This window comes from Schistocerca americana, chromosome 2 (genome assembly GCF_021461395.2).
Source record: "Schistocerca americana isolate TAMUIC-IGC-003095 chromosome 2, iqSchAmer2.1, whole genome shotgun sequence".
NCBI classification, from domain to species: domain Eukaryota; kingdom Metazoa; phylum Arthropoda; class Insecta; order Orthoptera; family Acrididae; genus Schistocerca; species Schistocerca americana.
The window spans coordinates 558,528,584-558,553,462 of NC_060120.1; the positions used below are offsets into that span (position 1 = coordinate 558,528,584).

The 24,879-nt window shown below is 42.9% G+C and overlaps 1 protein-coding gene across 2 annotated transcripts in view; it reads right to left on the reverse strand.

The window, feature by feature from the left end:
• LOC124591764 (glycerol kinase 2-like) overlaps window positions 1-24,879 on the reverse strand; it is a 276,367-nt gene that overhangs the window by 168,680 nt on the left and 82,808 nt on the right. For both annotated transcript variants that reach the window (XM_047131767.1, XM_047131771.1), the window contains exon 2: window positions 20,979-21,226. The gene's annotated coding sequence lies outside the window, so the exon portion shown is untranslated. The remainder of the gene's footprint in view (window positions 1-20,978; window positions 21,227-24,879) is intronic.

Sequence of the window (24,879 nt, forward strand, 5' to 3'; positions counted from 1 at the left end):
TGAGAGAGGACATCAGACAGAATAACCCCTCCAGATTCCCAGATGACCGTCGTCATGCTGAGTGTGCAGCTTTTAACTTTTTTCTCGGAAGAAATGTGATGTGGCGCCACTACATTGATTGCCGTTTTGTTTCTGATTCGAAATGATGAACCCATATTTCATCGCCTGTAACGATACTCGCCAAAAAATTGTCAACGATCAGCCTTGTAAAGCGCAGACATCTCCGTACAGATGATCCTTCGTTGCCCTTTACGTTCGTCTGTCTGCAACGAGAAACTCAGCGGGCACAGACCTCTGAGTACCCCATCTGATGGACGAGTGTGTCAGCTCTGCCAACAGAGACGTCATGCTCTCCAGCGAGGTGTCTGTGATCCGATCACCTCGAGTCCGCACCTCCCAACATTGCGGGAGTCACAGCTGTGTGCGGCCGACTTGCAAGATCGAGATCGGATACGTTTGTATGATCTTGTTGTGATGATGACATGCCTCGGCCAACGACTTGCTGTGCTTTTGTTCAGTGCCACGCCTCCGTGGACATACTGCAAGCGCCTATGGGTATCTGCGATGATCTGGTTTTCCGCCAAAAGAAACTAAATGACAGCTCTCTGCTTAGAACGAATCTCCGGCTACAGACGCCATTCTGAAATCTACGTATAGCGTCGCCACCTATCGGAATTTCATGAAACTGTCGGGGCTGGAGCGGGAATATTCCACGATGTCCCATAACAAATTATGTTTTCATCCGAAACTGACCAGGAAAAAATTTGTTGCTTTACTTACTGAACGCCCTTCGAAAACATGATTTTGTCGTCCAAGTCTATTCTGGATAAAATTTCAACCAATTATCCCACTTACGCTGCAGTTAATTCTTGCTGTGGCAACAATTTGATCTGGAGGCTAGCGGATGTTAAATGGTCTTCATAAATAGTCTGCCATTCTCGCCTGAACAAAGAATGTTGTTGTCGGAACATATGAAGAAGTCCTAGATGTCTTTGGCAGCTTTGAGGTAAAATAGACAGGGTGCTATGTACAGACGTGTTCAAATTATTAGACTAAACTATTATTTTTGATACTCTTATGTTTTTTGTTGTAAAAATAGAGCGAAAGGTGTAATAATTGCTTTGTTTTAATGGTTTGATTGATCCCACGAAATTTTCCTTCCAAGCGACTCAAAGATCACTGAATTTTTCACAGTTGGTAACACCTGTCATTTTCCTTCCAAATCGTGTTGGTGTTCGTTGTCTGTGTACATGCTTTGAAACTGTGTTTACTGTAGTGTTTTATGTTTCTGTGGTATATTTCAGCTTGTTATTTATTCCATAAACTTCTTGCTATGTTAACATGACATTATATACCCTGTGAACTTGCATGTTTTTAGCTATAGGAATAAATCGTGCAGTTTCCAAAGAAAGTGAGGTTATGTGGAAGACAAAAGATGTTTCACCTGTAAAAGTTTCTTGCTTAAAATCGTTAAACGCAGGGCTGAAAATCGTTATACACAGCGTTGAAAATCGTTATAGAAGTTGCTGACAGAATGAGAATACCACAGAAAACTGTCAGCAGACTCAAACTTTCAGTGCAGAAAGGTGGTGAATAAAAGCCAAACAGGAAAGGAAAATGTGGACGTAAAAGAAAAATCAGTCCTAGAACAATGAAAAAAATTTCAACCATGGCAACAATGAACCGTAAACTTACTTCTACAGACATGAGCAATCATCTGAAAGGTTTGGGTGTTGAAGTTTGTGGTTGAAAGGCTTGCCGACCGAGGAAAAAACAGAATCACACCTGCCGTGAAAACCAAAAGATTGTAGTGGGCTAAACAACTTCAGGAGTGAACAAGTGAGGACTGGGCTAAGGTATGTGCAATGATATGGTAAATTAAGGGGGACTGGTCTCCAAATTTAGGAGTTTTGGCTTGAAATTGCGATGTTTTATTGATACTGAAGAAATGCACATTTGAATTTTGGGACTGTTGAGGTCTCCGATGCTTCTCTTCCCAACTTTCCTAACTTGCAATTTTGTACACATGCTCAGGTATGCTTCAGTGACGAATCTGTATTCACTGTGATAGAAGAAAGCAGCCGGCATGTTCGTCGCAGACCTGGCGAACTGTTCAAAGCAGAGTGTGTGAAGCAATGTGTGAAGCATCAGACTTCCATTATGGTCTGGAGTGTAATGCCTGTGAAAGGTCCTGGCAGATTATACATTGTTGAAGGACAATGAGGCAAGAATACTATAAAGAAATCCTTGAAAAGAAACTTTTCCCCCAAATAAATGAGTGGTTTCCTAATAAAGATGTAATTTTTATGCATGATGCGGCACCTTGCCACAAAGCCAAAAGTGTTTCCAAGTACTTGGAAGAAAAGCAACTGAAAGTGTTGCCCTGGCCAGGGACTAGCCCTCATATGAACCCAATTGAAAATTTATGGGCTACTGTGAAACAGAGAATAAGGAAATTTATAATAACCACCAAACAAGATCTCATGGAGAAACTAGAGAAAATCTGGTACCATGACAATGATATTAAAATGTCGTGTGAGAAGTTAATAAACTATGCCAAACAGGATAAAAAATGTTGATTAAGAACAAAGGCAAGCATACAAAGTATTGAATGTACAAATATAATTTGTATGTGGAAGTAAATGTGTAATAAATATAAGGTTTTGGAAAAAAATGTCTTAAGTCTAATAATTTGAACGCGTCTGCATGCCTCTAGATGACGAGGTGTTCACTTGCGGTGATGGGACGCAGCAGAATAAGGCGTCGGCGGATTGTAAACGCATGGTTCTGTCCACTTTTCGAGCTGACATAAAATGGGATATAATCTTAGTCCTTAGCAGTTGCTTGGGGCTTATCTGCTTTTTGAAGACTACGAAAACCGTCCTGAAATCATCTTATGCACATATTCACAATTACCGTCAGTGCGATCCCAATTTACCTCAAAAGTAACAAAAACGAAGAAGATTTGAAAAGAACTACATCCACTTACAGATTTCCTCATCTTTAGACGGCTGTGGATACAACTCTCGCGTAATACTTTAAGTCTCTTGCAGCAACGCCGAAAGCAATGAACACGCGGAGCTTGCTTTTACTGACAAATCCGAGCAGGAAGGAGGGTTGTCCACTGTTGCGATTTCAGAGTTTTCGTCAAAAAATACCAAGCACTACACAGGCTCACCCACCAAGAAAACCATCTACCGCTGTGCAGAAATCAGTAAAATGCTGCCAGTATTGGTTTGCCAATATCAACGATTTTACTTCTACTGAATCTGTTATATACACATCAAAAAAGTTTTCCATCACCTCGGTTCCGAGAGTTCCAGAACCTGTAGGGAAAGTTGGAATAGAGATCAACATAACCATCTTTTCCGCCCTTTTTATTGCTCATGAAAACCATACATTGCACGTTGTACCACCAAGCAGCGAGACCTTCAGAGGTCGTGGCCCAGATTGCTGTACACACCAGTACCTCTAATACCCAGTAGCACGTCCTCTTGCATTGATACATGCCTGTATTCGTCGTGGCAAACTATCCACAAGTTCATCAAGGCACTGTTGGTCCAGATTGTCCCATTCCTCAATGGCCATTCGGCATAGATCCCTCAGAGTGGTTGGTGGGTTACGTCGTCCATAAACAGCCCTTTTCAATCTATCACAGGCATGTTCGATAGGGTTCATATCTGGAGAACATGCCGGCCACTCTAGTCGAGCGATGTCGTTATCCTGAAGGAAATCATTCACAAGATGTGCACGATGGGGGGCGCGAATTGTCCATGAAGACGAATGCTTCCATGACCACCAGCGGCGTACGTCGGCCTCACATAATGCCACCACAAAACAGCAGGGAACCTCCACCTTGCTGCACTCGATGGAGAGTGTCTCAGGCGTTAAGCCTGGCCGGGTTGCCTCCAAACACCTCTCCGACGTTTGTCTGGTTGAAGGCATATGTGACACTCATCGGTGAAGAGAACGTGATGACAATTCTGAGCGGTCCATTCGGCATGTTGTTGGTCCCATCTCTACTGTGCTGTATGGTGTCGTGGTTGCAAAGGGACCTCGCCAGGGACGTCGGGAGTGAAGTTGTGCGTCATGCAGCCTATTGCGCGCAGTTTGAGTCTTAACACTACGTCCTATGGCTGCACGAAAAGCATTATTCAACATGGTGGCGTTACTGTCAGGGTTCCTCAGAGCCATAATCCGTAGGTAGCAGTCATCCACTGCACTAGTAGCCCTTGGGAGGCCCGGGCGAGGCATGTCATCGACAGTTCCTGTCTCTCTTTATCTCCTCCATGTCCTAACAACAGCGCTTTGGTTCACTCTGAGACGCCTGGGCACTTCCCTTGTTGAGAGCCCTTCCTGGCACAAAGTAACAATGCGGACGCTATCGAACCGTGATATTGATCGTCTATGCATGATTGAACTACAGACAACACGAGCCGTGTACTTCTTCCCTGGTGGAATGACTGGAACTGATCGGCCGTCGGATTCCCTCCGTCTAATAAGCGCTGCCCATGCATGGTTGTTTACATCTTAGGGTGGGTTTAGTGACATCTCTGATCAATCAAACGTACTGTGTCTGTGGTACAGTATCCACAGTCAACGTGTATCTTCAGGAGTTCTGGTGACCGGGGTGATGCAAAACTTTTTTGATTTGTGTATAAAAATATCTGTCCTAGGCTTACCTCGATACCACATTCAGCTGTAGGAAAGGTAAATGGACGATTACGACTTATTTGGAGTATTCCGACAGGGATCAACATCGCTGTCAAGGGATCTATTATAAAAGATTCTTCTACGAGGAGGATAGCGACAGAAATCAGCGAAGTGGTGCTAGATTTGTAACCGAAAGGTTTAGTCAGCACAGTCTTACGGAGATGCTCAGTTATCTTACATGAGAGTCTCAAGAAGGAAAAGTTCTTTGCGCGAAAAACTGTTTAGCAAGTCGTATAATTCACAGAAGGAATACAAGGAGGGAGATAGAGCGCGTACTGTCATTTCATCGTGCTAGATTCATAAGTGGAACAGGTAGTTAATTTAATAACAACACTACCGTGGACTTCCTACGATACACTACGTGATTTACTGAGTATACGGGCAAATGTAAATAATAATAACAAAAATAATAATAATTTTGTACTGAACTACTGCAGTTGCTAAAAGGTTCTTAATATTACTCCACGACTGGTTTTGGCTTTCATTTTTAATCCGTTTTCGCAGATTTTTTTTATTGGGTCGCTCCAGATTCCACTAGAAAATGCCTTCAAAATATACGTCGAAACCAGTAGTGGAGTAAACTACAAGACTTTAGCAACTGGAGCGGTTATTCAGCAAAGTTAATTCTTTTCATTTGATGTTTTATTTTCCTCTAGTATTCTACCATATTTTCACCACGTGCCCTTTTTTCCTATCTTCAGATAACTAACATCTGTTTTCTTCGTGCTTCTGCCTTGGAATCCTTATCCTGCTACTTCTGCTTTTGTGTATTTCTGAATCTTCACTTGTCGGACCCAGCTGCTTGTTAATTGCTTTTTCCAGAGATACTTTGTTTTGTCCACTAACTGTAATTTGTCCAATACAAATGTCCAAAAATCAATCTTCTTTGCTTAGTGTTTATTTTTCCTCTATTTTGATGTATTTCCTAGTTTCTATTTGATTCCACGTTTCCCTGATTCTTACTGGACCTAAAATTTTCCTCGCGATTCTCCTAGCTAATGTTTACAGTTTGTCTTATTTATAATTTAGTGATAGAGATTCATTTTTGTAGAGAAGGACGAGGAGGAGATTAGTGTTTAACGTCCCGTCGACAACGAGGTCATTAGAGACGGAGCGCAAGCTCGGGTAAGGGAAGGATGAGGAAGGCAATCGGCCGTGCCCTTTCAAAGGAACCATCCCGGCATTTGCCTGAAGCGATTTACGGAAAACCTAAATCAGGATGGCCGGAGACGGGATTGAACCGTCGTCCTCCCGAATGCGAGTCCAGTGTGCTAACTAACCACTGCGCCACCTCGCTCGGTCATTTTTGTAGAGGTTTTCTACTTTCCCTACCGTATTGTAATACATTACATTTGTGTTCCTTGCTACATACTTTTCACTGTAAGCATTATTTTTAATACTTCATACGCCGTTTTCATTTATTGTAGATTTTTCTAACCCTTTTTCTTTAATTATCTCTGCTATATCGTTGAAATTTTTGAACTTTTCTGTTTGAAAAACGTCTGTAAAAAAGGTTTGTGTATTTTTATGTTAATGATAATTTTTGTTTCTGTTGTAGAGAGTTTTACATTGTTCTGTTGGCTATCCATTATTAATTTATTACTACACCCTTCATCCAAAGACAGGCATACCTTCTGCCTTCCTTATGCATCTAGCTACATAGATGATGATGATTATTATTATTATTATTATTTATGACGGAGGGCGCTAAACAGAAACGTCATCAGCGCCAAGCTACATAGATACCAATTTATGGCGGTGGTAGCATGAAATTTAAACGCTTGAAAGCACATGATCCATTGGAGAGAGCACTGATAATCGATACGTAAAAACCATGTGATTCATAAAAGAAACTGCCCACTTTATCTCGCTGGCAGTCCGTTAGTACTCTTACGTGATTACGATCTGGCTTTCAAGAGCGGTGAGGTATTTCTGATAAGAACGGAGCCAATAACCACTCAAATGTTGAGAACTTGCAATTTTTTGCATAGTGTATGGTGCTGCAGAATCTCTGAAGAGAATAAGACTAACTGACCATTTGGATTCTCCGTTTCGGTAACTAGTTTGTGAATTCTTCAGCCATTAAAACTGCAGCAGTAGTCAGGGACGGGCTACTAGTGATGAATTCGTGTAGTCACTTCGTCACCGGAAGTTTTTACAGAAACCTAGAATTATGGGGATTTTACAAATAGAGAATGTCACGCACGTGACAAGATTATCTTGTGTCGTACCTTCTTTCAGTCCGTTAAGCGCCCGGATCGTTTCCCCCACCATCCATAACACTGGACTGCTACTTTGTTACAAAACATTGTGCTGCCATTTGCGATAGAAATACTAACATCGATTTTATGCGCCAGTCGTATCTGAGAGTACCCTTATAAGGCAAGTGGGGGCGAATAACGCTATCTGAATTTAAATGTAAGACTTTCTCCCTGGTACAACATTACAGAATCAGTTGAAGAATCGAGATCGACAACAGAGCCGCTCGAGACGGAAGACAAGCTTGGAATCGACAAGAGCAAAGCATGAAACAGGCCGTGGATTTCTTTACGGAATCATGTAACCATTCACCGTACGCGATTCAGGCAAACCACGGCACCCCAAATACAAACCTTTCTCCTCGTGAGGGAGTCTCAGCTGAATTTTTTTATTCCAACTTCCATCACATGTACGATCTTTCATTGCCCAATGCATGCAGCTGCCCAATATTACTAATGCCATCCGCACACGGAGCGACTCGAAAGCCACCAGTTGCCGACGGGAGTTGGTAACGTGTCTGCAGCGAATCACTTCCTTTGTAGTTAAATAGGGCTCTGCAGACAGAGTGTAGTTAAATAGGGATCTGCAAACAGTGCGAGTGCAGAGTGATCACCAGTCAATCGCTTGCAACGCGTTGCCAACCAGTTGCTACCGAATCGGCGCCCGCGTTGCCAAGCGATTTGAGTTGCGTCGGTCACCGAACACAGCTCTGTATTGGTTTAATTTGAAGATGAACGAGCCGTTTGTGAACATCTGCTTTGTACTGCCACTCGACAACCATCCCATTTAATACAACTGCAAGCTCCCAGACTACCGAAAGAGAGATTTGACAGAGAAACTGTTATGGGAAGGGGAAAAAATTTCGAATTACATGTGTAGAATACTGTACGTCTATTGTTTAAAATAAGATTCCCGGTACGCCAATGGACCCAGATGTACAAAAAATGATTGTAAAACACGTCGACAGTATTTTGTGAGACTAGCAGCCTTTTCCGTTCTGCAAAATTACACAGTCAAATTGAAGCGAACAGTGAAATGTCACAATGTCCGATACGTATAAATATATTGGTGTTCACATGTAAATGAATTAACGACCACAAAGCTCCAGCACCACATTTCCGTGCATATAAATCTCAAGATATTTAGTTTTTCAGAATTAAGGTCATGATGTGTTGTGGTGCAAGAAATCAACGGCACCAAATCACTGTAGCACTGTTTAGTCGTTCTATAAAAACTACGAATTTCGAGTACGTCTGTTACACCTCCTTGGCTGTTACTTGCAGCATGTTGTTTACGTTCCTTTGGATGTACTAATAAATCCGGAATTTTCCTTGTTTTCTTATTAAACAGAAAACATCTTCCTCTGAGCTTGAACCTGTTGTCGACATGCCGAGTATAAGGAGAAGATGCTCTCCTCTACGCTTGCAACCGGAGTTTTTCATTTCTGAGTTGCTCCGTGTGCGGAACTGCTTTGCCAGCTAGTTGGCAACCAGTTGTCGGTGCAGGTCGCCTGCCCGCTGCGTTCTTTTGCAGTCTCTCCGTGTCCGGACAGCGTAATAGGTAACAAAATTGATAGAACCTACGAAAGAGCACACAACGAACAGGTCTCTTATCTCGACAAACTCGAGAGAAAAGGAAGATAACACATCACATCATATCTTGCACTGCCATGTATGAGGCTTCGAATTCTTTGCCGATAAAAAGTACAAACTGATCCATTACATTTTCGGAACCATTCCGAAACTCTCACCGTATGGATGATTTTGTCGTACAACTGAATTGATATCTTGCCTCCTGTGCGCACAGTGTCAGGGGAAGTACATACATCGTATGCACTTATGCACTCACCCCTAGGATACGCCACACCACCACGGCGCAATATCGTCGACGAGGAAGAGAGCCCACAAGTTTCTTTAGGTACGCCATATCCAGCTGAAGCCACTATTCGAAACAGTAGCAGACAGTTTTTCTGTGTGATTAAGATCCAGTGGTTTAGTGGACCAGTCAAGATGCGACAGGGTGCCAGACTGTTGGTCAAACCAAGAGCGTATGCGTGCAGCCCTGTGAACTTGGGTGTGGTCATCTCATCTTGGAAGACAGGAGTATCCTAACCACACTCATCTTTAAGTACAAAAAATGGCAACACTTCCGTCACCGAAAAATGTTCGCGGCAACCATTATGAATATTGGCCCACTGTCGTCTGAATTCACTTGCCGTCACAGAAATGCTCACAGCGTACACAATCAAATTTGTCAAGCTGGTGGCTAATTAAATATTCAGTTTAACAATTATCTGGCCAACTCATCATCGATTCAGTCAGTTATTTCTATGTATTACCAATCTGGCGACGATGTATTAGCACCATTTCACATCTGTCCCAGTCAATTGTGCTGACATCCCAATACTGTTTTAATCAGGAACCAAGCCACTACATTAGCACGCTAAGTATCAGTTTCAGTGAACGCCGCTTGTCAAGAACGGGATATTACAAAAGAACAAGTTTGGTATCAGTGTCAGCCCTCAGAGCTTGTTAGATTATGTGTAAACAAAATACCCAACGGACTCCCCCGCAAGTAGTCTGCGGAAATGAGTCGCGTGGGTTGTAAACTATTACAGACTATTAAAGCAACACTGCCACAACCGTGCAATAGTTTTCCTGATCACCCCCACTCCTCTACCTATAAATGCCACCAAACACAATCGGATTGTCAAGTTATATTGTTGTCACATACTGAGTATATGGCTCTGAGCACTATGGGACTCAACATCTTAGGTCATAAGTCCCCTAGAACTTAGAACTACTTAAACCTAACTAACCTAAAGACATCACACACACCCATGCCCGAGGCAGGATTCGAACCTGCGACCGTAGCAGTCCCGCGGTTCCGGACTGCAGCGCCAGAACCGCTAGACCACCGCGGCCGGCTACTGAGTAACATCATAAAATATAGCGATTATTACCATGCGCATTCCGCTTGAGACACAGTTACTTGTTTCGGCCCTGAAAACAATCTTTAGGCTGTGTTTACTAGCTTCATTGATGAAACTTGCACTGCGACGTATTAGTTACGTCAAGCCCTAAGACAAACAAGGAAGCACGTGAAGATTCTGTGGATCTTCGTGCATGACACAACAAAGGGATCCTACACAAGATTTTAAGTCTGTCAAAAAATACCACCAGAATATCGATTTTGCAGGTCCGCAACAGGTCATGGTGCATCTTTGCATTAAGATGCAAATGAATTTTGTGGTAATATCTTTTTCTAAAGTTAAATTGCTAATATATTGTATTGAGCTACGTTCTTCTACTAGTGCGAGTAAGCGTCCATTAATTTTGCGTCTAAGACGAATTGTAAACTATTTCTGTGGCTTAATGGACTTTCGACGAAATTCTCTGGTGTGAAAGTGTGTTTCTTTAGATTATAAAATAAAATCAAAGTATCAATGTACACACAGAAACATGTAACTTTGCTATTTGACTTTTTTTTTAAATTTTGAATCTGCAAATCATTCTTTGAGATTTGTCCCTGCCGTGGCCCATGTGCAGATTTAGTTTAGTAACAGCGGCGAAGCAAACGTGTGGAAGAACTCCCAATGTAACATACCCTTTCTTTCCAATATAAAAAATCAAAAAAATCTGTAAGTGGCTTCGTCGCAAGTACAGCAATTGCCTGAACAGGAAACAACACTGGCGCGCATTTTGGTCGATGTAATCAACTCTTCACAGCAAATTAGTTCCTATCGGCATTTTCATGATTGATTAGCGCTGTATACCGCGCCCAACACAGGCAGAACGTTCGCAAGGTAAAACTTACGAAATGTGTATATAATAACTACACGAGGTCGACCAACCCAAAGATCAGTAAATATTTGTAGCAAAAATTAACACTTGCTCTATGGTTACTACGTGACGACACTTTTTTAAACAAGGAACTCGTAGGCAGTCACCTTTAATTTACAAACAATTACATTATTTATATTTTCTTCAATTAAGTAGTTCTCGCTCGCGCAAGCAGATTATGGATTTCGCAAAATTCTTCGAGTGATTTTCTCAGGCTGCCTCTGACTGATACATTATTAAGTAGAAAATGATTAGGCTATCAGCTGCTGAGGAGGCTGAACCTAGAGACTGCCTCTGAACGAGAAACAAGCCAGTCTTTATACCGTAACAGTGCTGAGTGGGTGAAACACAAAGTTTAACAATTAAGGTGATTTCCTTGGAACTCGTGAAATCTGGAAGATGGTTGTGGGTCCTGTAAGATGGAAGCAAACAAGTCTAGCGGGAACAGGACGGGAGCTTTCAACACGAGTTTTGATTTTCATTTTTCTTGCGTTGGTGTCTGATTTTACAGCAGCACTTTTACATTTGATCTGGGAGCTAACAGATGAGATGTTAGACGAAGAACCAGACTTGTCGATGCTTAACAGACCGCATTATTTCCGTAAAAACTCGATTGGTGCGATTTCCTGTCCGTTACATCTTAATTGCTATCCAGTCTTTGCATTTGTGCATTATATGTGGAAGTCGCAAGGAACCAGTTCGAGGTAATGTGTTAACTGTTAGCGGTGAATTTTTGTTAGGGCCGTGCTCTGAGCTTGAAAAGTTTCTAAGAGCAGTTATATCGTTACAAAGCTTATTTCCATCAACGTAGAGCGATAATAGTTTTTAACAGTGTCTCTCCGGGTAACTCGAGGCTGGCGTCCTTTATCAAGACATTTACTGATGTAGCAGTAACCAGAATTGATCTGGGTACACCTATAAAGATTTTCTTAACCAGTAGGAGGCGGCATACGTCGCGCGATTTAATTAATGCGCCACAAACTGCTAAAAGCGCGTGGGTTCTGCCAAGACCACTCGTAGGAGAGTGAAGAAACAGTATAATATGGCTAGTTTTGGAGTAAACTAAATCAAATTAAAATCACCAATGACAGTTCCTTCTTACCTACCTAATAAACGGAAACAAATTTCTAAATGAATGTGATACAAGTTAAAGAGGACTGCTGTCTCTAAAAAATGTACTGTCTATTGAGTGGCATTATTACACATATAAATTCCAGTTCAACAAAATGAAAAGTGAAGAAATAAAACAGTGTGAAATCATCACAATTAGCAAAGCGTTTCAAGACAGCCAGTAAACATCATACAGGCTGATTACTGAATTCTTGCTTTCAGATAGTTTTTTTTAATAATATTCTTTATTCGAAGCTGGTTATTTCCTCCCTGTGAATGTAGAAGTGACACGGGTGATTATAAATCACATTGGATACACAGCTTGAATAGGGTAGGAGGAAAAGGAGGAGAACTGACCTGTTGATTACAAACCATGCAAGCGCCTAAGAACGAGACAGACGGAGCCAAACCTAAAGACTCTAAAAACTATGGCGAGTACTATAGAACTGTGACCGGCCAGGTACAGAAGCCACAAACTTCACACACAAAAACTGTAGATGTTCAAAGCGAATTTTTCACTGAGGACGTAAGAAGGACGCCGTCTGATGTATTACACAATATTAATGATTTCATGTGAAGAAACGACTGTTTACGTAGATTCAGCAGACCGCTTACTGGAATTAAGTAATATGGCACTATGCCCTTTCTTCAGAAATAAAACATCACGATTAATGTTAGTAGTATCTTTTATCGGTTTTCGCCCGAACGGAGTTTCCCTCGAAACAGAACTACACGCAAATTAGAACAGAGGAATGTTCTTTAGATCTGCGACTCACGGGGAAAATAATCATTTGGCTGAAAATTCCCAAGCCCCAAGTCCAATATTATAGAAGTCTTCATGTTTATACTGGGTAGTGAGAGTGAAAGAAATGACTATGGATGTTAATACCCGAGGGAGATCTTCAGTCGACAACATTGTGCAACTAAACACTCAGCTGCGACAAAGAAAGGTGAGCCAGCTGCTGATCATACCTTCACGCCTGATTAACGACAGTTTAGTCTCCCACAACTCCCTAGGTCAGTGATTTCCATATTATTCCCCTGACTTTGAGAATCCTAGTACTTTGAGCCCCCCCATGAACCATGGACCTTGCCGTTGGTGGGGAGGCTTGCGTGCCTCAGCGATACAGATAGCCGTACCGTAGGTGCAACCACAACGGAGGGGTATCTGTTGAGAGGCCAGACAAACGTGTGGTTCCTGAAGAGGGGCAGCAGCCTTTTCAGTAGTTGCAAGGGCAACAGTCTGGATGATTGACTGATCTGGCCTTGTAACAATAACCAAAACGGCCTTGCTGTGCTGGTACTGCGAACGGCTGAAAGCAAGGGGAAACTACAGCCGTAATTTTTCCCGAGGGCATGCAGCTTTACTGTATGATTACATGATGATGGCGTCCTCTTGGGTAAAATATTCCGGAGGTAAAATAGTCCCCCATTCGGATCTCCGGGCGGGGACTACTCAAGAGGATGTCGTTATCAGGAGAAAGAAAACTGGCGTTCTACGGATCGGAGCGTGGAATGTCAGATCCCTTAATCGGGCAGGTAGGTTAGAAAATTTAAAAAGGGAAATGGATAGGTTGAAGTTAAATATAGTGGGAATTAGTGAAGTTCGGTGGCAGGAGGAACAAGACTTCTGGTCAGGTGACTACAGGGTTATAAACACAAAATCAAATAGGGGTAATGCAGGAGTAGGTTTAATAATGAATAGGAAAATAGGAATGCGGGTAAGCTACTACAAACAGCATAGTGAACGCATTATTGTGGCCAAGATAGATACAAAGCCCACACCTACTACAGTAGTACAAGTTTATATGCCAACTAGCTCTGCAGATGACGAAGAAATTGAAGAAATGTATGATGAAATAAAAGAAATCATTCAGATTGTGAAGGGAGACGAAAATTTAATGTCATGGGTGACTGGAATTCGAGTGTAGGAAAAGGGAGAGAAGGAAACATAGTAGGTGAATATGGATTGGGGGACAGAAATGAAAGAGGAAGCCGCCTGGTAGAATTTTGCACAGAGCACAACATAATCATAACTAACACTTGGTTTAAGAATCATGAAAGAAGGTTGTATACATGGAAGAACCCTGGAGATACTAAAAGGTATCAGATAGATTATATAATGGTAAGACAGAGATTTAGGAACCAGGTTTTAAATTGTAAGACTCTGACCACAATCTATTGGTTATGACCTGTAGATTAAAACTGAAGAAACTGCAAAAAGGTGGGAATTTAAGGAGATGGGACCTGGATAAACTAAAAGAACCAGAGGTTGTACAGAGATTCAGGGAGAGCATAAGGGAGCAATTGACAGGAATGGGGGAAATAAATACAGTAGAAGAAGAATGGGTAGCTTTGAGGGATGAAGTAGTGAAGGCAGCAGAGGATCAAGTAGGTAAAAAGACGAGGGCTAGTAGAAATCCTTGGGTAACAGAAGAAATATTGAATTTAATTGATGAAAGGAGAAAATATAAAAATGCAGTAAGTGAAACAGGCAAAAAGGAATACAAACGTCTCAAAAATGAGATCGACAGGAAGTGCAAAATGGCTAAGCAGGGATGGCTAGAGGACAAATGTAAGGATGTAGAGGCCTATCTCACTAGGGGTAAGATAGATACCGCCTACAGGAAAATTAAAGAGGCCTTTGGAGATAAGAGAACGACTTGTGTGAATATCAAGAGCTCAGATGGAAACCCAGTTCTAAGCAAAGAAGGGAAAGCAGAAAGGTGGAAGGAGTATATAGAGCGTCTATACAAGGGCGATGTACTTGAGGACAATATTATGGAAATGGAAGAGGATGTAGATGAAGATGAAATGGGAGATACGATACTGCGTGAAGAGTTTGACAGAGCACTGAAAGACCTGAGTCGAAACAAGGCCCCCGGAGTAGACAATATTCCATTGGAACTACTGACGGCCGTGGGAGAGCCAGTCCTGACAAAACTCTACCACCTGGCGAGCAAGATGTATGAAACAGGTGAAATACCCTCAGACTTCAAGAAGAATATAATAATTCCAATCCCAAAGAAAGCAGGTGTTGACATATGTGAAAATTACCGAACTATCAGTTTAATAAGTCACAGCTGCAAAATACTAACACGAATTCTTTACAGACGAATGGAAAAACTAGTAGAAGCCAACCTCGGGGAAGATCAGTTTGGATTCCGTAGAAACACTGGAACACGTGAGGCAATACTCACCTTACGACTTATCTTGGAAGAAAGATTAAGGAAAGGCAAACCTACGTTTCTAGCATTTGTAGACTTAGAGAAAGCTTTTGACAATGTTGACTGGAATACTCTCTTTCAAATTCTAAAGGTGGCAGGGGTAAAACACAGGGAGCGAAAGGCTATTTACAATTTGTACAGAAACCAGATGGCAGTTATAAGAGTCGAGGGACATGAAAGGGAAGCAGTGGTTGGGAAGGGAGTAAGACAGGGTTGTAGCCTCTCCCTGATGTTGTTCAATCTGTATATTGAGCAAGCAGTAAAGGAAACAAAAGAAAAATTCGGAGTAGGTATTAAAATTCATGGAGAAGAAATAAAAACTTTGAGGTTCGCCGATGACATTGTAATTCTGTCAGAGACAGCAAAGGACTTGGAAGAGCAGTTGAATGGAATGGACAGTGTCTTGAAAGGAGGATATAAGATGAACATCAACAAAAGCAAAACAAGGATAATGGAATGTAGTCTAATTAAGTCGGGTGATGCTGAGGGAATTAGATTAGGAAATGAGGCACTTAAAGTAGTAAAGGAGTTTTGCTATTTGGGGAGCAAAATAACTGATGATGGTCGAAGTGGAGAGGATATAAAATGTAGGCTGGCAATGGCAAGGAAAGCGTTTCTGAAGAAGAGAAATTTGTTAACATCCAGTATTGATTTAAGTGTCCGGAAGTCATTGCTGAAAGTATTTGTATGGAGTGTAGCCATGTATGGAAGTGAAACATGGACGATAAATAGTTTGGACAAGAAGAGAATAGAAGCTTTCGAAATGTGGTGCTACAGAAGAATGCTGAAGATTAGATGGGTAGATCACATAACTAATGAGGAAGTATTGAATAGGATTGGGGAGAAGAGAAGTTTGTGGCACAACTTGACCAGAAGAAGGGATCGGTTGGTAGGACATGTTCTGAGGCATCAAGGGATCACCAATTTAGTATTGGAGGGCAGCGTGGAGGGTAAAAATCGTAGAGGGAGACCAAGAGATGAATACACTAAGCAGATTCAGAAGGATGTAGGTTGCAGTAGGTACTGGGAGATGAAAAAGCTTGCACAGGATAGAGTAGCATGGAGAGCTGCATCAAACCAGTCTCAGGACTGAAGACCACAACAACAACAACAACAGTACTTTGAGGAAACAACTGATTTATTGTTAAGTAAACAAAATTTTTCGATGCGAGAAAAACTTGTTTTAATCATTGATTAGTTCATTATTAAATCATAACTAATAACACAGAAATTTGAATTCAGGTTTATTCTGAATGATGGATCCATTTTCAAAATTCGAATTTATTCAAGTACAAATCCAAAATGAGCTTTATGTCAATGAAAAGAGGAAGTTTCAAGGTTTTTTTATAATCTTTGATATCAATTTAATAATTAGAAATGAGAAATGATTTAAATGTTAAATGTGGCCACCATTGGCTGCACGGCCAATATCGACGCGGTAGTATCTGCTGTTACTGTGTGCACGGCAGCAGTGAGCCGGTTCCGCAGATTATTCAGAGTGGTTGGTAGAGGCGGGATTCAGAGTGGTTGGTAGAGGCGGGACGTAAACAGCTTCCTTCACATAACCCAGTGCAGAGCCAGCTTCTGAAGTCCCCAGCGACCGATCCAGCGCTCAGGAAGGGAGTCATTCAAAAAGCCTCGTACATCACGGTGCCAATGGGGCGGAGCTCCATCCTGTTGGAAAATGAAATCTCGGAAATGTTCCATAACTTGATGGAACAACCATTGTTCCAACATGTCCAGGTACGTGATTCTCGTTACAGTTCTTCCGCAGCGAAGAATGGTCCATAAACCTTTGTGCGGGACACGGCACAGAACACGTTGATATTCAGTGAGTCTCTTTCGTGTTGAACTGGTGAATGTGGATTTTCCAAACCCCATATGCGAACATTGTGTGTTGACTTTTCCACGAAGGTGGAACGTCGCTTCATTGCTAAAAATTACAAGCGTCATCCTCAATATTTGCTAGGACATAACCACAAAATCCGAGACGCTTCTCTTTATCATTGGGGTTAAGAGCCTGCACAAGTTGCTTTTGCAGCAAACGTCGTCTCAGAACTTTCCATACAGTTGGTTGGGGTATTCCAAGTTCTCGGCTTGTTCTATTGGTAGACTTATTGGGACTGCGCATAAAACTTTCATGAATCCGTCGGACATCATCCTCTGGCACACGCGGTCGACCTGTGCTTTTTCCTTTGCACACATTCCCAGTCTATGTAAATTTCTTAAACATTTTGCGAGTTGGTGGTTGAATACCGAATTTGGTACGAAATGCCCGCTGCGCTGCAATGTGTAACTCACTTTTCGGGAACTCAAGAATGCAAAAAACCTTGTGCTTCAAAGTCGCCATGTCACTCAACTGACAGGCTCTCTAGACGGCCCAATTGCCGCGCGAACTTTACCGGCCGCTTCTGAAACCATCACCGCCCGCCGCTGCCCGCCAAAAACAAAAAAACTTCCTCTTTTCATTGGTATAAAGCTTGTTCATTTTGGATTTGTACTTGGATACATACGAATTTTTAAAAATGGGTCCATCATTTAGAATAACCGTGTATTTTTTAAAAATAATTGTTATCCTCAAAATGTCGGAGAATACATCACGTTATTAATAGTTTTTCGCGGAGCACTTATTCACTTCTTTGGAACACATTTTGGGGAAACCCGCTCTAGGTAATTGCTGGGCAGGTTCCCACCTCTTCTTTAACACCGTTACAGAAAAGAACGGTTAAAACACGGAGAAAAATCACGCTTTTGCAGATATAACTTTCCCTTCCATCTTAGGCTCGGAAGAATATAGGATTGATACGTGGCCACGAATTTTAATAAAGGCTGATTACTGTACCATTGTCGATTTAGTCGTACGTAAGACAGTGAAACAGAAGACTTTTTATTTAAAAAATTTCACACTAGCTCTTTCGACAGTCACATGTTTTTGTCTTATAAATTAGGCCATAATATATGAGCGGACTAAAAATGCAAGTTACAGTTTACAGATCGTTGTGACAGGCAATATTCAATGCTGCAATACACTCAAACGTGAGGCAGATACACCACAGCATGTTTTCAACATAGTCAACGAGTCGTCGTAAACAAAGACTCCAAACGTTCTACCAATCTTTCAGTTTTTCGACGACAGAGATCCACTCCGCGTGAACGTCCTCATCGTTGAAAAATCTGCGACTGCTACGATGCAGTTCCTCGACCGCCAGAACACTGTTGTCCGTGGTCGATGTCTATGGCCTTATACGTCTGCGCGGCCTTTGTAAAATTGTTGGCACCATGCGTTTGGTATATATACTGCCAGAATTACACGGTGAACCAGTGTGTAATTAAGACGGTTTGCCCACAAGAATCGTACAGTCTCACATACTTCCACTTTGGAGCACGTTTCCAGCTGCCACTCCATTTCCCTCCCATACTGTGGTGCACCTTTTATCCGTACTACAGGAGAACTAGGTCTGCGGGAAACCTATAGCGTACTCTCTTCTGACAATGCGCCTCTTGATGCGCAATGGTCTTGGCGTGGGACGAGACGTGTAATCTACGTTCTGAAGCCCCTCCTTCGTACGTATAACTTAGGGGGGCGTCATGGTGGTGAACTGCACGTTTGTAACAAAGTTTATGACAACTGATGCAAGGCCGTACTGAATTGGTCGATGCACAGTTGGCTAGGAGATGGTTTCTCAAATGCAATAACAAAACGGGAAAAACAACGGAAATCATGTGTAAATTGCAGTGAATACCCTACCAGATAACAAGCATTACTCACTGCTGTACAAGTCTGCACTGAACGGCCTCGGTTCCATTCGGCACACTCATGAAGGCCGACCGGAAAATCTGAAAGTTAGCAAGCGATAAATTTGAATGGTAGACGGTGGCTCTAGTCACTTCCAAAATAAGCTGTATGAAGCAAAGACATCCATTTGCCATACTACCTGCAGAGGAATCAAACGCGTAGGGTTAGCGAGGGAGAGCACCAACAAATGTGGGCCGTCGTGGGGAAGGGAATAGCTTGGAATCTCTTCAACGGAATAGTTCCGGCATTCGCTGGAAGCAACTGCGGGAAACAGTACAAAAAGTAAATCAGCATCTCCGGATCACCCTTCACTTCCAGTTTTTTCTTGGCCACTGTACAGACTGACGGTCCCCTACTGAAGCAGCTCCGATAACGTCGACCCAAAGCAAGCTTTACGTATTTGAGAGAGACATTAGAAAAGCAACCTCTGCTACAGCAAACTCTTCGACAAGTGGCAAACGTTCTCAATACTTACGCTTTGTGGCGAATAAAATTGTAAGCTCTTACTATTCGAGCAACGTTGTTCCAGCTACAGTGATGACGAGTCAAAGGCAGTTCCACAATATATTAGTTTTCAAAACATGTTCGTACAGAATGGAAGAAAATTAGACTTTCCCGTCTCGTCGATAACGGCGTCCTTAATTACAACACGAGGGGCGGAAGAGAATGATGTTCTTGCCTTCATCCGACCCGTGGCGACGGACTGTCAGGCAGTTATGGAAAAAGACCTTTTTAGTAAGTAAGAATCAAGGTGCAAACTTAAGTCTTTCACATATAGCAGAGGTGGAAATCACGATATGACCTACAGGCAAATACCAGATCCAAAAGATCCAGTTTTTTCAAGAGCTCTCTGCAAGATACTCTTGAATTAATACAAGATATACTTCTTATCCAGGCGATTCATTAATTCTAGGTGTGGATTTTCCAATTGAGGTTGTGATCTATCTGGGGTACTAAAACTTAACAGTTACTATGTGCTGTACTTCATCGTTTGAGAAACTTACTTTTACCCCTTGTGGATTTCTATGAGTAGTACTGGACTGTATGTACTACTTGTCAACATTCAGTGATACTTCATTTACCTTGAACCATCTGTTGATGTTTTCGGATATTTCATTAGCTGCCTTTTCAATAAGGTGACCGGTACTATTTTTATTCCAATACTTTTATCATCTGCAGAAAGTACAAAATTTGCCTCTTCTGAATAAGCAAGATGAAGATCATTTATGTATATCAGGAACAAGATGGGACCCAGAATCTAATCCCGTCTGATGGCTTCAAATTCGCCATGTGACTTCCATAGAACGGATGCACATTGCTTTCTGTCAGCTGTAACACATTGCTCGCACATAACTTATCCGATTGGGGGAAAAACTCTGAATTTGTTAAAACTGACAAGCAAATTTTAACGCAGACGTTAAAGCAATGGGTAATAGTAAATCACCTTCTTAATGTCACAAGTTTTCGATTTTGTCTAAAAAAAAATAAATAGAAGTTGCTTTTTACTACCATAGTAATGAATATGTGTAATTCGTTTGCAGGCAATCACGTTAGTAAAAGCAATTAAGTACGTTACTAACGTCTATGGTTCAAGCCACTGGCAAGTTAGTTAAGGAATCAGTTCTTAATTGAAAATAAGCACCAGCACCACCAAAATTTCTCCACTATCGGTCTCGGCCGTCAGGCCATTTCAAAGCGTTCAGAACTAAAGAACAGGAGGATCTCTGCCACTTGGAGTGCGCCAGAGAGCGCTCTTCAGTTGCGAATACTAGGAAACGTCCCGAGTGCCGAGACCGGAAGTGGAGAAATTTTGGTGATACAGGTGCTCCGTTCCAATAAAAATATTGCTGATGTTTGCGGATGCTCTGTGTCCCAAGAAAACCGAACAGTGAATCTTAAGCTGAATCCTAAATGTGCACCTGATTCGTGCACGGAGGTGACAAGCGGACCGACTTCTGTAACACACACACACACACACACACACACACACACACACACACACACACACCAGCGTTAGCGCTTGCAGCCAACCTTGCTGTGTCCCGCCGCCGGTTCTGGCTCGCACGTGGTCGGCGTCCTGCGTCGGCAGCGTGCGCGCCACAACTGACGTGGCCGCCGCAGCGGCAGGGACCGTCGGCGATACAACTGCCCCCACCGGGACCGCCAGCAAGCGCCCAGTAGCGTCGCGTTGTTTACGCTGGCGCCGCGCCCGGCACTAGACGCTCCTCCTCCGGTGCTCTCTCCTCGTAACGAACCATCACTTCTAGCTCTCGATTTTTCTGAAACAAAACCAAACAGAGGACTCTGCCATCTACACCAGTCACTAGCTGTTAGGGGCGTTGGAGGAATCGCCCAAGGCATGATACAAAAAGCGAGTCAAACACATCAGTTTGCTTAACGCCCAACAGTGAAAGCCAGGTGTAGTATACGACAAGTACTACTTATAGCGTAGGAATTTTGGAAGTAGCAATGATAGAGTTTACTGATAACCAAAGAAAACTTCATAACGAATGTTCATAAAGGTTGTACGGTAAATTTTTCACACTGCTGACAACTGAAAGAACACGAGAAGTGTCGTTGGACATTTCAGTACATTGACATTATCTGCTCTAGTATATACTTAACTCTGTGGTGCGTGAATTTCACTGCAGTGGACAACTATTAATGGTCAACTCTCTAGCGCAGAGTTTCTCAGCGTGTGGTCCGCGGACTCCTTAGGGGTCCGCCGGCTCTTTCTAGGGGATCCGCGCCCACCTTTCACCAAATCGTGTAAAATAATGAGTAAAATTATTGGATAAAAATGTGAAAATCAAATTCATCACTATTTTTTGTTTCCTGTGAAAAACTTGTGTACTTCAGATCGTCTTCCCTAGCAGCCTTTGCGGTTCCTAAGTGAGAACGCATGCACAGTTTAGTGCCGGAGAATGCGGCTTCTCTGATCGACTGTTTCGCAACAATACGAGGGTCGTTTTGTGCGCCGGCTCACGGCGCCAGATGCGCTGAAACCTTTTATGCATACGCGGAGCGAGCTTTGTCGACCAATCACAGCGCTCGGTGGTACGTATGCGGCTGCTGGCATCATTAAATGTTAAACTTGGCTTCGTCAGTGCACTACGTATTTCATAAGTCGATTTTTGATCTTCAAGTTGTTTTCATTCATCTCTAAACCAAAGACTATTGGGCATGGTGTGGGGGGGGGGGGGGGGGGGGGAGGGGGTCATTGGGAACATGGCACTTGCATTAAGAAGCTTTCAGTTCCCATGGGCTTCGGTCTGAAATTTAAAGTTACTGTGCTCTTGACTGACTAGGGGTCCGCCAGCTGAAAAGGTTGGGAAGCCCTGCTCTAGCGGTTTCAATCAGTCATGAGGCCGCAAATGCATGAAGGACACAACACCAGTAGGGAGTGCCTACTGCAGTGAACGGTGTACATTTGCAGCCTCAGAACTGATTGAAAACGTCAAAGAAGCGACCATTAACAGCCGTCCACTGTAGTGGACACTATGCGCCAGAGTGTTAAAGGCAATACAAAAGATTCTTCCGGGCATCCTTGACGTCGATGTTCCATTCCACTGACGGTTTGTGTGAATGCCGCTTTTTGAAACGCATTGTGGAGTGTTCCGATGTTCCGTTCCATTGCGTCCAATGTGAGTCGACCTTGAAAATTCGAGATATGACGCCAGTAGCCTATTAGTTCGCAAGCTTTTTCCAGTTGTGTGTCACAGGTCCAAGGAGTGAAAGCATCGTGGAGAGTGAGTAATACTGGTACTGAACCAATGTAAAGAGGGTTGCCCCATTAACAACCGAACAGCATACAGGTATTCTGCTTATGCCTACTGAAGGCGTGAACCTACTGAAATACGTCTGAAGATGAGGATTCGACATGACGATATCCGTCTTTCCAACCAAAGATCAGTAATCAGCTGGCAGAAAGTTCAATGTCTTACTACTTGCTTCTATTTGGAAGTGAAGAGTGGTTTCTCTTGTTTCTCAGTCTTCAGTACTAATTTAATGTTTGTTACTTATTCGTCTGTTTTACGAATGTTAGGTTCTGCGTCAAATATTAGTAATGTACAATAGCTCATCCAGTTATATTCGTATAAAAGCCCCAGTTCTTTTGACTATCACAACAGCTGTAGATATTTTTAAATAATTCGCGTACTTGACTGTTTCTTCCCAATTAATGAAATCAGTCTTGGGTCTGTGCCTATTGTGTGTGAATGTTGGGGGAAGGGGGGGCACATTTCCCAAAACGCTAGAAACCGCGTTAGCCGCGGTCGACAGCCTGTGGCGACGATGCGAGCGGGCCCTTCGGGCGACGGCTTTGCACTCCACACAGAATTGTCGTCGCCTAGACACGTCTATATAGTCTGATATTCACGCAGGGTTGAGCACTCGTCGTACACCTGTCTACTACCAGATTAAGAACACTTCGAGGAGTTGTCCATCGCTGACAGTACGAACGATCCAGTAAGAGAACTTCACCAGTTGGGACTGCGGCAGTTCTCCTTGCTACACGCTGACTTTCACAGAGAACTGACATTTTACACTTGTCGGGCAGCCATCGATACGGCAGAATGTACACGGTCGTGGCACGGAAAGCCATATGGCGGTTTTCGCATATACGCGGTACGGACCGTTGCCGTTCGAACGAAACACGGCAGCCGTGCCGTTAGCACGGTGACCCAATGGGATAGTGGTTAGGGACCTAGTAAACACTGGCGCCTCCAGTCTTTCAAGCACAGCGCGGCATTCGTTCTGATGTTATTTGCCGTTCTTTTTGTTTTCATAACTTATTTTCGTAGGTTGTAAGGTGCCTCTTACGTGACGAAGACATTTTTACCAGTTTTAATAGATTATTGTCTCTTATTGATGTATTCACGATAGTTAGGAAGTGCTGTAGTCCGTAGCCGGCCATGAATCGGAGAGCATTTCCCACGCTGGCTTGGTAGGTGACGAAGCGACCCCATGTCGCGCTTAGTGGGGTGGGGCTCGGCGCTGGACCACAGCAACAAGCGTCGGCCTGGGAAATATACATGACGGGAAGCACCGCCATCTTGGCACCAAAGTCACCGATTTTGTTTATTTATATTTAATAATTAAAGTCATTTATGACAACATGAATACTAGGAGGAGCCTCTGGATGTTTAAAACTATTTATCATAATTTTGCCTCGTTAAAATTCACACCCGTTCATTCACAAATGCGTATCTTAGTAAGTACGAACTTGATTGGAAACCCACGAACTGTGACGAAACTAGTAAGAGATATGGACTGCGCGCCAAAGTCGGCAGTCGGCGTTAAGAGCTCTTCCTGTCTTGTTCGATGGTAGTCATGCTCTCGGTTACGAGTAGTTTGTGACACGAGTGTTTCATTATTGATCTAATAGGAATAGAAGTGATATTACGGTATTCTGAACGTTAATTTCGAAAAAATAGATACCCCAAAGTTGATCGATAGCAGTTTCAGATAATTAGCTTCCACCGACAGAGACATCCAATGTGCCAATGAAGAATCTGCACGGGACGACATTTACGAGAGCTGTACCGCGTCCAGGTTTGAGGAAATCCGACGACACGACCCACCAAGGCGGGTCAAGGAAGGTCCGACTTACACTCGCAAATTCCGGGTGGAAATGCTGACCAGTTATACTGTGCGTCACATATACCACCCTCTACGGACTCGCGGCTAAGCTGAGTAATAACAGTATCAGTTTAGAAGCGAGAGGATCTCGCAAGGTCTAAACATGGCTTGGGTGACAGGCATTTAATGGAAGAATGGCGAGTTTCGCGGGCCAAACCTATAAATCAGTGGCCCGCGAGCCGCATGCGGCCCAGATCATGTTTTCGTGCTGCCCTCGACCCTCCTCGGCTTCGCACGGGTAGCATTAGTTATCTACTTGTCTGGCGTAGCGGTGTTTTGTTTACAGAAACTG